The following is a 13,292-nucleotide window of genomic DNA, read 5'->3' as shown; positions in this document are numbered from 1 at the left end:
GTGCCAGCGAGTTGTGACCAAAGGCTAGTGTAATACTGTTTCTAACAAAGCTTAAGTTTGTTGAAAACTGGAAACAATCAAGAGAGGACAAGTGTGTCCTTATTAATGCCACCTGTGCTGTTGAACATTTGTTCAGAAATGATGCCAACATGGGTGATCATGAAGGTACCACACAAGGCTAGATTGATTGCCGGTCAGCTCCAGTAGATGCCTGTTCTTATTATGTTCTTTGTGTTGCTATCAAGGAAACCCTGCATATTTTCTGCTTGCGTTAAACCTCTGACACACTGCAGGCTACTTGCTAAACCACATTGAACAGCTGCATAAAACCTGGAGCCGCTGGCACTGCACTTTTGATTGCACATAATAAAGACAGTGTGCGTACGCATCACTTTGTGTTGTGCTTTGTTTACTTGCTTACATGGGGTTCAGCACAGGGCACTGTGTGTGTTCTCATTCAGCAGAAGGATCTAGGATTGCACGATACCAGAAGCAGCCAAATGCAGCTTAAAAGAAAAACAAAGCAAGGAGGATTGCTTTTAATTGCTATTGGCCTCCATATCTTCAGCGATGGACGAGAAGAAATCAGTCTCCATATAAGGGCCTTGGCAAACTGCTGCCCTCCAGATGTTTGGAACAACAACTGTCTGGGACCGATGGGAGTTGTTGTCCAAAACATCTGGAGGGCACCAGCTTGGCAAAGTCTACCATATAGAATCAGTCCCCAGAGAATCTGCCTCTGAAACACAGAGGAAACATACCATGTGTGTCAATGCATGACATTAAGAGAAGTTGCAGAAAAACCCATTTTCCTTCCAGGACTTTCCAAAGCCCCATCTGCACTGTGCATTTGAAGCAGTATCATACCACTTTAAATTAACATGGCTCCTCCCCACACCCCAAGAATTCTGGGAACTGCAGTTTGTTAAGGGTGCTGAGCGGAGTTAGGAAACTTCTATTTTCCCCACAGAGCTACAATTTTCAGAGTGGTTTAACAATAGATTCCTCTTTTCAGGGAACTCTGAGAATTGTAGCTTTCTGAGCTACAGCTCTCCTGTAGAAAGTTAGCCCTATCTTTTATTGCTCTCTTTTAGCACCATAATAGTGAGCATCAAACCCATCAGATGCCTTTGTGTCTTCAAGGGGTTTTTTGTTTTCTTGTGTTGCATTTTCTCCACTGTAAATGGAATGCACTTCCAATTAACATCTGGAAGGTACTTGCAGTATTGATATTTAGGTGCCTGCTTAATCTTTGTCTCTTTACCTAGGCTTTCCAGAGTGAGAAAGGATCCAGCTACGTTGATGCATTAATCTCATCTCCTGGTTTGTATTTTGCATTTGCTTACATGTATGCCAATTTAATGTTGGCTTTTATGTCATTTACCGCCATGTTATTTTGCTTAATATTGGCAGCACACTTTTTTTTTCCAAAGCAGGGAGAAAAACATAATAAAATTAAGCAGTTTCAAACAAGTGGAACATTTTTTCAGACAGAAGTGAATCTTGTGGGAAACAATCACCTGATCACACACTTAAAAGTGCTCTGGCTTTGAGACAAAGGGTGGATCTAAACATTGGGGGGCAGGGGTGACTATAAATAACTCAGAAATTAGACCATTTTAACAAAAGAAAAAAATCTCTATGGAAAATCAAGTTTTCAAATATCCTGCTCTCTGACACCATCTGGTATTGCATGTTTATAGCACATTCAAATCACTGTTTCTTTACTAATATAGCTGAGTCCAAAGACATCAGACAACTGTTTTGCCATGTAGTGCATCATGGTGCTTATTTTTCAGTTGTTAATTTGGATTCAGAAATGAAAGAAAGGGAGCTGCTCAACACATGGTCAACATTCAAACGTGACTCACACAAGCGTGTGCATCATTTCCTGTCACAATTTGATTACACCAGAAGCAGCTCACTGGGTGAGGCAGAGCCTCTAGGCTAGCTGTTGCTTACAATGATGGAGAGCTGAAATGAGTGAGGCGGCAGGGATGTCAATGCACTGCAAACATGTGACCTTTTTGGAAATTAACAGGGAAGCTTTGAAGAAGTGGAATAAACTACCCTTACTTGCTTATACAGTGGCATGTAGTTATACACAGAATTCGCTGCAGCAATATGTGGTGGGGGCCAAGATGACCTTTAAAAAGTGCTTAGCCAGAGTCATGGAGGATAAGAATATCAATGGCTACCACTCACAATAGCTGCACTGAACATCTGGGATCGGAGGCTGCAGGCCTTGGAATACTGTTTACTGATGAACATGCCCTGCCAGTGGGCTTCCTGTAGACATCTGACTGGCCACTATGGGAAACAGGGAACTGGCCTTGATTTAGTTGGGCACATCTCTTCCAACGCTCTTACACTCATTTTTAAGGAGTATATTTCAGATAACGCTGACTCCTCCTCCTAAGAAGTAGCTGCTGAGGAATCCGTGCCTGACCCCCTACCCACGCACGGGGCGTTGGCTGCTGCCCAGCGAAACTGACCCCTTTCACACATTCGGGTCATCATTTGCCGAGTGCAAAAGTGATGGATAATGTAGAGCTGGACCTCAGCCCGCCTGATAAGAAGACTACTATCATGGGAATCTGCTGACTTCACCTTCATTTTTCTCGCCGCATTATCAAACTGGTAAAACGTAATCGTTTCAAACTGGCTTGAGGTCAACAAGCACACACACACACACACAGAGAGAGAGAGAGAGAGAGAGAGAGATTTTGCTGCCATTTTGTTAAGTGTGATTCATGCGGTGTTTGGCACAGGCCGAAGCGATCATATGGCTGATTCAGCACATACTCCCCTGTAACTCAATCCACACTTACCATAAAGTGGTTAGGCGCCAGGGCTGAGTGCTGCCAAAGTCCGGACTAGAGAGCTGGCAAGGACCTGGAGCAGAGGGAGCCGCAGGATGTGGGGAGTGGGTCCCAGAGGCACAGCCAACCCCCCACCTCTAAAATACAACAATAACTGCCCAGACTGAGCAAGAAATCTGGAAGCTATAGCAGGCTCACGGGAGGTGTTACTTGACTCCCAGTAGTAGGGAGATTCTGATCTATGGAGTCAGCATCCCAACTTGATTTGTCCATGGTTCCTTCTTCCAGCCAGTAATCTAGGAGCATGAGAGAATCACTGACTAACTCACCGGATGCCTGGTTTCCTTCTTTCTTACTTACTTACAATTATTTATGCCCCACCTCTCAGGATACCAGTCCTTCCGAGGCGTCTTCCAAGATGCAACAAAATGCATAAAGAAAACCACAGTAAGCAATATTAGAATATAGCGCCAGGGTCCTTCCCACTGGTATATGGGCAGGGGCAGTAGCTGTGTATGTGGTGGGGCAGCCCTCCTGATGCTCACTGGCAGAGCTGCCAACTTGCACACAAGACTAGGGAGCGATGACGTGCGCATGACGTCAGGATGTTGAGGAGCCAGAGGTGGAGCCAAATGCAGCGGCAGTGAGACTTCAATGGGTGGTGGCTCCTCCTCTCTCATGTTCAGTCTCGTCTGACTCATATTGCGGCCAAGGGCTACTTCCCCCATCTTTTGCTTATGTAGCAGCAGGAGGTGCTGCCAGCCTCTGAAGCTGTGCCACACTCCATGATGGGCCTCTTCTTCCCGCCATCAGCCCAGCCAGGGGCTGCTTGTCCCCTCCTTCCCCTCCACAGCAGCAGCAGAGGAGCCAGCAACTGAAGCTGTGCCTTGCTCAGCTCCCTGCTCAGCCTCCTCTGCCCCCTGATCTAAACATTGGTGGGCTGGCCCCCCCAAAATATTATTGGGGGCTCAAAAGACCTGGGCCCCTAGGAGCTGGCACCTATGCTCACTGACACCACTACTACTACTAGTTGTACTACTACTAAAAATAATAATTTTGTGTACTCCACCCATCTGACTGGGTTGCCCCAGCCATATAACTCTGGTCCTGTATTTAAGTTATAATTAGAAAAATCGTAGTAATTATTCATAAAGGAAACAGTTTATAAAAAGTAAATAAGGAGGCCAGATACAGTATAAAGGAAGTCTTTTGTTTAGTTGTTTGTATTGTTGTATGTTATGCTCATTGTATGTTCACGTGAATGATGAGGGTGGATTTGTGTATTCGGGGTGGGTGGGTGGGTTTATGTTATGCTGTAAATAAAATTCCAATAATAATAATAAACTGGTCCTGAAAGACCTACATTGGCTTCCAGTACGTTTCCGGGCACAATTCAGAGTGTTGGTGCTGACCTTTAAAATCGTAAATGGCCTCAGTCCAGTATACCTAAAGGAGTGTTTCCACCCCCATCATTCAGCCTGGACACTGAGGTCCAACTCTGAGGGTTCCTCCCTGTGAGGAGTGAGGTTACGGGGAGCCAAGCAGAGGGCCTTCTTGGTAGTGGCACCCTCCCTGTGGAACGCCCTCCCATCAGATCTCAAGGAAATAAACAACTATCTGACTTTTAGAAGACATCTGAAGTCAGCCCTGTTTAGGGAAGTTTTTAATGTTTGATGTTTTATCATGTTTTTAATACTCTGTTGGGAGCTGCCCAGAGTGGCTGGGGAAACCCAGCCAGATAGGTGGGGTATAAATAATAAATTATTAAATTATTATTACTCTTGGCAACTTAACTCAGGCCACGTTTACACCATACATTTAAAAGACTAGAATACCACAGTCATGGCTTCTTCCTCCAAAGAATCCTGTTAAGGGCGTTACAATTACTAGAAAACCCTAGGAAGAGGCATTGGTTGTTAAAACCACTCTGGGAATTGTAGTTCTGGGAGGAGAGTAGGGGCCTCCTCAAAACTCTCAGCACCCAAACTTTTTAAGGGGAAGCCTTAAAAAGCCTTAAACTCTGGCTGTTTAAAGTGCTTCAAATGTGGGGTGTGAATGCCAGGAGGGCACGGGTGCCTGCAATCCCTGACCTATTTTTTCCTCTGTAAATATTCAACAAAGCCTAAAGTCAATGAAGAATACGTCTGCATGACAAACGGATATCGCTTTTGGACCAGCTTCCTCATCCAAAACTCCTGGCAACTGCCATTGTGGGAATAGTTTCAGGGGATCCTTAGCTCCCCTCACAGCCTACTGTTCCTCCGCTTCCCTTTTTAAACCCGTTTAGATATGCCCGAGAATACCGCTTGTTATTCTTGTGTCTATTTTTATGCATCGCCAAATTCATTGCAATGCAGGAATTACAATTCAGCTGTTATTTTGGAAAATGTCGGTTTAGGGAGTTTTCTTCCCCTTACCCTCCGCCCCGTACCACCACCTAACCTCTCTCTCCCCCCCACTTGCATCCTGAAGAACTCGCAAATTATGTAAGAAACGAGATTCCCTTTTTACTTTGCAAGCACGGCTGTCCATTTCCCTACACCTGCCTGGCCCAGGAGAGACGCTTCTCCCCAGATGCCATTATGCTGGAGATGTTCCATGCAAGACACGTGAGTTCTTTTGTATTCCTGATCTTTTACAATAGTAAAACTAAAGGAAATTTATGAGTCACTGCAATCTTGGAATGCAATGCCAAACAAATGAGAAGCAGACTGCAAACAACCAAGCCAAGTACATCATTATAGAGTGAGTAATGCAGACAACTTACATAAACTTTGGCCGAAGCTCAGATTTTAGCAGAAGACCATAACCCTTTGATTGCATCAAGAACAGTTAAAAGGTCTTTAATCTGCATGTTGTCTTTCAGGAATGGCAGGCTCATCAATCCAAACCATCATATTTAAGACTTGTGATTTTTCAAGTCCGATTTAACCCTTCCTCCCCCTCTCCCCCTGATTCCGCTGCACCCTTTTGCGTAGAATGTGAGCTCAGCCTCGCAGATGTCTTCCAGGAATTAATTACTCCTTTCCAATAAATTTCTCATTGAGATTCAGCGACAATGACATCTACATATCCCTACATCCGAGCACTTCTGAAAGCACAGCATCGATTTGTACACACACACAACTCCATATAGTTGGAGCACTATGATACCAATTTAACCAGTTATGACTTCACCCAGAGATTTCTGGGAACTGTAGTTTTTTAAAGGGTGATGAGAGTTGTAAGGAGACTCCTATTCCTCTCACAGAGCTACAATTGTGCTTTAACAATCAGTGCCTCTTCACAGATATCTCTGAGAACTGTAGATTTGAGAGGAATAGGGCCTCTTAACAACTCTCAGTACCCGTAATAAAGCTCTAAGCAGTTTACACAAAACCTAAGAAGGGTTCTCCTTTATTTATTATCTTGCGAGCCTATACCTAATTTATAAATTATTATTATTAATATGTCAATGGGCATATAAATTTATTTTTATTCTTTTGCATGATTGGACCAATGAAATACATAATTGATATTGAAACGATTCGTACAACAGCTCTGCATTTGTATCTGTGTTTGTATTAGGGGCTATTATTTACTGTTATTATAAAAACTGAAATAAAATTCAAAAATAAGAATACTGTAAATAAATGTCCAAGTGGACCAAGAAACACTTCCAAATAAGAATAAAATCATTAGTTGAAATTATAATGATCAAAAAAGAAAATTACCTATTAAAATGCATGTCAGCTTTACATATTTGATTAAGCTTGTGGAGACAACAAAAAGTGTGTGTGTTTTTTTAAGCAAGCTTTGGAAACTACGGCAGAGGCACCTACCTGGTGTCAATGGGCAGGGAGTTCCATAGTGTCTATACAACCACAACTGGTTCTTTACAAGTACAGAATGAACATTGTGTGGCACTTGAAAAATGTTCTGCAGCTCTGCGGATTGAAGTGGTCTAGTGGGCATTTATTGAGTAAGATGATCTTACTGTTTTCAAGCTGCTAAGGGCTTTATGTACTAAGAGTAACACCTTAAATCTGAGTCAGTAACAAATTAGCAGCCAGTGTAGATCTCTGAAGAGAGGTGTAATACGCTGGTGGGATTGCAGTCCTGTCAAACAATTGTGCTATAGCATTCTGCTCTAGATGCAGTTTCTGAATGAAGCACAGGGGAGGCCCACTATACAGGGCAGAAAAATATATATACTTTAACACCTTTCAGATATTAGAGCCAGAGTGGTATAGTGGTTAGAGCATGAGACTAGAACCTGGGAGACCAGGATCCCAATCCCCACTCGGTCATGAAACTCAATGGGTGACCTTGACTCACTGCCCCTCAGCCTAACCTACCTCACAGGGCTGTTGTGGGGAAAGCCATATATGCTGCCTTCAGCTCCTTGGATGAAAAAGGTGGGCTATAAATGCAAATAATTGAGTAAATAAAAATAGGAGGGAGGCAGTGAGACTGTGTACATGCAACCTCCGTAGGGTGAATAGCAGTTAAAGATTTTCAAAATATTAAGCAGTTTATAAATGGTTTTCAGAATAAGTTAATAAGGTCTGAAAACAGCTGCACATGTACAGCTGTATGTTTTTAGAACTGCTCCAAGTAATGGGAATCCTGGCTTTTTCGCAGGAAGGCTAAAAGAATCTGAAATATGTTAACTATTGTTTGATAGTTCAGTCATTCTGATTTGTGGGGTGTTGCCACATCTTCCCATTAATCGTGCATTTCCACAACACTTTCCTAACTGCAAAAAATCCCTTTGCTTTAAAGTGGATTTGCTACACGAGCGCAATAGGGTGCTTGAATCCACTTTAAGCAGGCAAGCCTAAATTTCTGGTTTAGGCTTGCCCAGTTAAATCGCTCCTACAAAATGATGGCAGTCTTGAGGCAGTCTCCTGAGTTGGAAACAATAAAGGCTAAAATATTATGACTCTGGTGGGTGTTTTTTTTCCTGCAACAGACTTAACAACCCTTCTGCTTTTTTATATACAGTGGTACCTTGGTACACTGGAAGGACAGATCCTGAAGCTGAGGCTCCAATACTTTGGCCACCTCATGAGAAGAGAAGACTCCTTGGGAAAGACCCTGATGTTGGGAATGATTGAGGGCACAAGGAGAAGGGAACAGCAGAGGACGAGATGGCTGGATTGTGTTCTCGAAGCTACCAGCATGAGTTTGACCAAACTGCCGGAGGCAGTGGAAGACAGGAGTGCCTGGTGTTCTTAAACCAAAGCGTTCTTAAACCAAGGCATGCTTTCCCATAGCAGCGGGGGACTCAATTTACAAATGGAACACACTCAACAGGAAGCGAATTATGTTCTTATTCCAAGGCAAAGTTCACAAACGAAAACACTAACTTCCAGGTTTGTAGCACTCTTCATCCAAGTTGTTCATAAACTAAACTGTTCTTAAACAAAGGTAAAGGTAAAGGGACCCCTGACCATTAGGTCCAGCCATGACTGACTCTGGGATTGCGGTGCTCATCTACCACTGTACTAATTTTCTATCTTGGTTTTTGTGTGTTCAGACCCAGAGACCTCCCTCCTAAATAAATTCACATATGACTTAAATTTTAGTTTTGGTTTTTGGCAAAATTTAGGCCACAACTTTATTGATTACAGAAGGTGAGTGGTTGCATAGGCTCTGGTTCGACTAGCTCCCTGCACCCTTGCAGGCATCACTGACCCAGGGCACCAGCATAGAGCGACAATCACAATTGCCCAAAGTCACTTATTAAACAAAAGGCTGCTGCCTCAGCCAGAAAAACCAGCCGCTGCAATGCGAGCAAACGGGCAATAAATAGGCCGCGGCAAGCTCCACAACCAGAAGCGTCCGGGGGCTGCAGCCCCAGAGGGGCAAATCCCTGCTAGAAGGAAGGGAAGGGGAAGGGAAGCGGAAGAGGGCAACTCAAAAAGGAACAATAAAAGGCAATAGTGAAAAGGGGGAATAAAAAACGGAAAGAAATCACCAAGACGATCCATTGAAGGTAAGTCTCTCGGCTGCACAGAGGACACGCTGTCAGCTTGTTCCGAATGCATGAGCTGAAAGAGGAAGCACTGGGTCACGTGCTTGGGTATATATAGGTCCCTCGATCCATTTGGACTGTGCCCCATTGGTCAGATTGAACCCAACATTGAGGGACCTACCAATCGGGTGTTGTGGCTGACCAATCCAACCCACCCACAACACAGGAGGTTGGTCTCCAGGTCTCACCACAACACATGCCCTCTTTTAGGGAGGACACGATTTACCAGCTTGGAAAACATCACCCTTATGGTTCAGTCAGCAGAAATAGACCCGAGGACTTAAAAAAAGAAGAAGAAATTCCCTCCTTTCCTCTATCCTGGCCACCTATCTGATGCTATCATCACTAAGCATGGTGTAGACGCTTCATTTGACTGCCAGTGAGCAGGTGATCAGCAGTCATCTTTGCTGATCCCATTTATTTAGTCTCTGTGGAGTTCATCAGACCAACAGCAGCCCCCGCCCCCTTCAGCCGAAGGTCAAATATTAACAGCTGGTTTTGAGTACCATGAAATCATATGGCTCAAGTTTCAAATGGTACCTCGTAAACTCTCTAAGGATCTATCTCTAGCCCAACCATGGAGCACACTAGCTGGTACAGTGTGTTTTGTAAACAGAATAATAGTGTTCAGGATTATGTAGATATTATTGTGCAGCGGTTTGGATCATCTCATTAAAAAAACACCACAGGATGTAGAAGGAGCAGCATAAATATAGGTAGGGTTCAGAGCCTGGACGGTTAATTTTTTTAAGGAGGTAGCAAAGGAACTAATTCTAGCTAACATTCAGTCCTTTTACAAAATAAGCAAATTTTGCTCCCAGTTTGACGTCATCCAAATGATTCCTAGCAACTTCTCCTCAGCAGTCAGAATGTTACAAGATGCTGTATTGAAGTACAGTATAAAATGTACCTAAGAAGACGAACAAAACATTAAGAACGTAAGAATATAAGGGCCAGTGGCCCATTCTCACGGTGGCAAAGGCACCAACTCTAGGGGGCATAAAAGTGGATTAGAGTGTTATGCTGCCCTGGTGCAACAAATCTGCAATAAACAAACAAACAGAAGCTGTAACTTTATGTGGTTTGGAAAGGGATGAGGAAATGCACTGAAAAATGTAGTGTGAAATAATTAATCGCAATGCATGCAAACACCTACAAACAAATCAGGAGAAATGCTTAGTGCTGCATTTGTATTAGAATAATAATTTCATTTATATACCGTTGTATTAGTTAAGTATGTACAGTGGTACCTCGGGTTACATACGCTTCAGGTTACATATGCTTCAGGTTACAGATTCCGCTAACCCAGAAATAGTACCTCGGGTTAAGAACTTTGCTTCAGGATGAGAACAGAAATCATGATCTGGCGGCACGGCGGCAGGAGGCCCCATTAGCTAAAGTGGTGCTTCAGGTTAAGAACAGTTTCAGGTTCAGAACGGACCTCCGGAACGAATTAAGTACTTAACCCGAGGTACCACTGTATTGTTGTGTAACCGCTCAACAAACAAATCAGAATGGATGCTGAGTAAAGATTGGATATAATCTAAACTCTACGTAAACTTTGTGAAAACCAATCATGATGAATGCTCAGTAAATAGTTCATCTGGACAGACCCTCAAGTTTTGTTTTTGTTCTGTTTTTAAAAAAATGGAAATAAAGAGGATGAGAATGTCTATAACAGCAATGTTTTCTTCCCCCAAAGCGTTATGAAATCTTTGTAGTCTAGGTATTTCAAAAAGCTTGGGAAACCTTAGCTTGTGTAAGCAGCACGTACTCATCAAACCTCACTGACCTTGGCAACAAGACCATGGTCATATTTTTCTATGAAGAAAGTGTGTAGGAACAAAAACACCTGGAAATATCTGCTGTCTGTTAAAACAATTGGAATGAAATTATAACAATAAATCATAACAAGGCAAAGCAAAAAAAGAAAAAGAAAGGAAGGACATCATGGTGACAACTTGTCAAGAGGGCAGAATGGAGGCATGTGAAGAAGGGGGAAAGAGCAACCAGAATTATTTGGGTTGGAAGGAAGGAGAAAAAAACTGGAAATATATGTATACGAGATCCACTAACCATGTGTCAAGGCTGGTAGGACGTAAGAGCAGCCAGCTTTAATTTATAGCACACCTGATAATCCATCACCTGTCCCCTCAAAAAGGGAATAGTACCTTCTTCTCTGCCAGACTCCCAGTGATCCATATGTTTGACGGGGCAAGGCTGTTCCAAATGTTGGAACAAGGCAACACCTGAAGTGCACAAATCATTGGACCAGCCTTTCCGCAGGCTATTTCCTGCACTACAGAGCCAAACCAGGAGTATAAGTTTGTCCATGTCTGTAGACTGACCAGCAGTGTTGACTGAAGCTTATGGAGGGCACCAGCTTGATGAAGGCTGACGTAAGCCATAAAAGCAGCTGAAGAGGACAACCCATTCAGAAATTCCCTCCAGCGAACCCTGCTAAAATGATGTCAATATCCATGGAAAACTCACATTTACATCAACAGGCAGTGCTTTTTTTCTGGGGGTACACATACCCCTAAACATTTTGTGAATCTAAGTTTGGCCTCATTGAGAGACAGTATTTCAATATGAGTAGGAAAATGAGAGTACCCCCTAAACATTATTATTTTTTATTTAAAAAAGCACTTTCAACAGGGCTTGTGAATAAGGCCTTCCGTAAGGACTCTGCAAATGGGATCATCTTAATAGATGGTCCTGGTTGAGGGCAGGCTCTCAACCTGGTTCCCCCACCCTGGCGTGGGTGGAGTTATCACCCTCATGCCAGGGTGGCACCACAATCATCCAGGGCTATTGCCCAATCACGTCGAAGGGTGATTGTGGGGGAAAGTATAAAAGCAGCAGCGCGACGTGTGCCAAGCTCCTGCTTCGAGCTGCTGAACACCCGCCCACCCTCCCTTTTATTTAAGTGTCCTTTGGCCTTGCTTTGGACTTTGGTTGAGTCTTGAGTCGGGGTCTGGGTAGGAATTTTTTCCCTTTGGCAAATTGGCATGGGCCACTTGGTTTTTGCCTATCTCTTAGCAATCATCAAAACTTTGTAAGGTTTGGCGGTTAGGCATTGGCTTATGGTTGAATGGGGGAGGGGAGGTCGGCCATCGCCTGCCCCTCCATTTTCAAGGGTATTCCATTAAAGGAATCCGGGGCCTGGATCCTGTCCGAAGTCCACTTGAGGGGCTAGGGCCATGCCAGGCCTCTGGGGACAGCGAGGAGAGCTGCAGGCGGGTTCCCCTGATGTAGCTTCCTCTTTGGGTGGTTTACCCTTACAGACTTCCTGCAAAGGGGGCAGGAGTCAGATATAGTCTTGCCAATGCCTAAGCCAATGCCGCTCTCATTCCTGTAATCAATAAAGTTGTGGCCAAAAATTTTGCCCAGAAACCTTAAACAAAATATCCGTGTCTCTGTTAATTTCTTTACTCTAATGGGGGGTCGGCTTGCCACGCAAACACTTTAAAGGCTTAACTGCACAAACCTTTGCGCGTCTACTCAGAAGGGAGGCTGCAATCTTCTTTTCACTTATCTGGCAACCCACACACCCTCAGGGACGGGGCGTAGCTCAGTGCATCTGCTTTGCGGGTCCCAGCTTTGATCCTCTGCACCTGCAGGTTGGGCTGTGAACATCTCCTGTCTGGAACCATGAGAAAGGTGCTTCCAGTCAGTGAGGACAACGCTGAGTAAGACGCTGGGCTGACTTGGTATAAGGCAAGAACACAGGAAGCTTGTTTATGCTGAGTCAGACTCTTGGTCCATCTCACTAATAATAATAATAATAATAATAATAATAATAATAATAATAATAATAATAATAATAATAATAATTTATTTGTACCAGGCCCATCTGGCTGGGTTTCCCCAGCCACTCTGGGCGGCTTCCAAAAAAAATAATACATTAAAATGTCACACATTAAAAGCTTCCCTAAACAGGGCTGCCTTCAGATGTCTTCTAAATGTCAGGTAGTTGTTTATCTCTTTGACATCTGATGGGAGGGCATTCCACAAGGCAGGTGCCACTACCGAGAAGGCCCTCTGCCTGGTTCCCTGTAGCTTTGCTTCTCACAGTGAGGGAACCGCCAGAAGGCCCTTGGTGCTGGACCTCAGCATCCGGGCAAAATGATGGGGGTGGAGACCCAGTACCATCCACACTTGCTGGCAGCTGCTCTCCAGGATTTCAGAACCTGGGACCCTCTGTTTCTCTACCACTGGGTTACAGCCTTGTGTTCCTAGTGGTAGCAGCAATGAGATGCACCAAGGTTCTTTCCCCTCTGCTTTTCTTCTCTCCCCTATGTTGTTTCTTCATCCCTGTGCTGGAACTGAATTGGGCTAACAGATTGCTTTAGCAACTTGGTTTTTTAAAAATTGCCCCCATGGCCTTATTAGGTTGCATATGCTAGCTCTTTTCACCTGCAGCACCAAACAACTAGTTTCCTGGAAAG

At 44.0% G+C, this 13,292-nt stretch overlaps 1 long non-coding RNA gene across 1 annotated transcript; it reads left to right on the top strand.

Annotated features, from left to right (window-relative positions):
- Nucleotides 1-1,178: 1,178 nt before the first annotated feature.
- Nucleotides 1,179-7,892, top strand: LOC309380259. The gene is made up of 3 exons (XR_014172779.1): nt 1,179-1,323; nt 5,342-5,431; nt 7,809-7,892. It is a non-coding gene; the product is annotated as an uncharacterized lncRNA (long non-coding RNA).
- Nucleotides 7,893-13,292: the final 5,400 nt, after the last annotated feature.

This window comes from Podarcis melisellensis (assembly GCF_964234715.1).
Source record: "Podarcis melisellensis genome assembly, chromosome: 11".
Lineage (NCBI taxonomy): Eukaryota > Metazoa > Chordata > Lepidosauria > Squamata > Lacertidae > Podarcis > Podarcis melisellensis.
The sequence above is the reverse complement of the archived record's forward strand: the minus strand, read 5'-3'. Positions and strand labels throughout refer to the sequence as shown.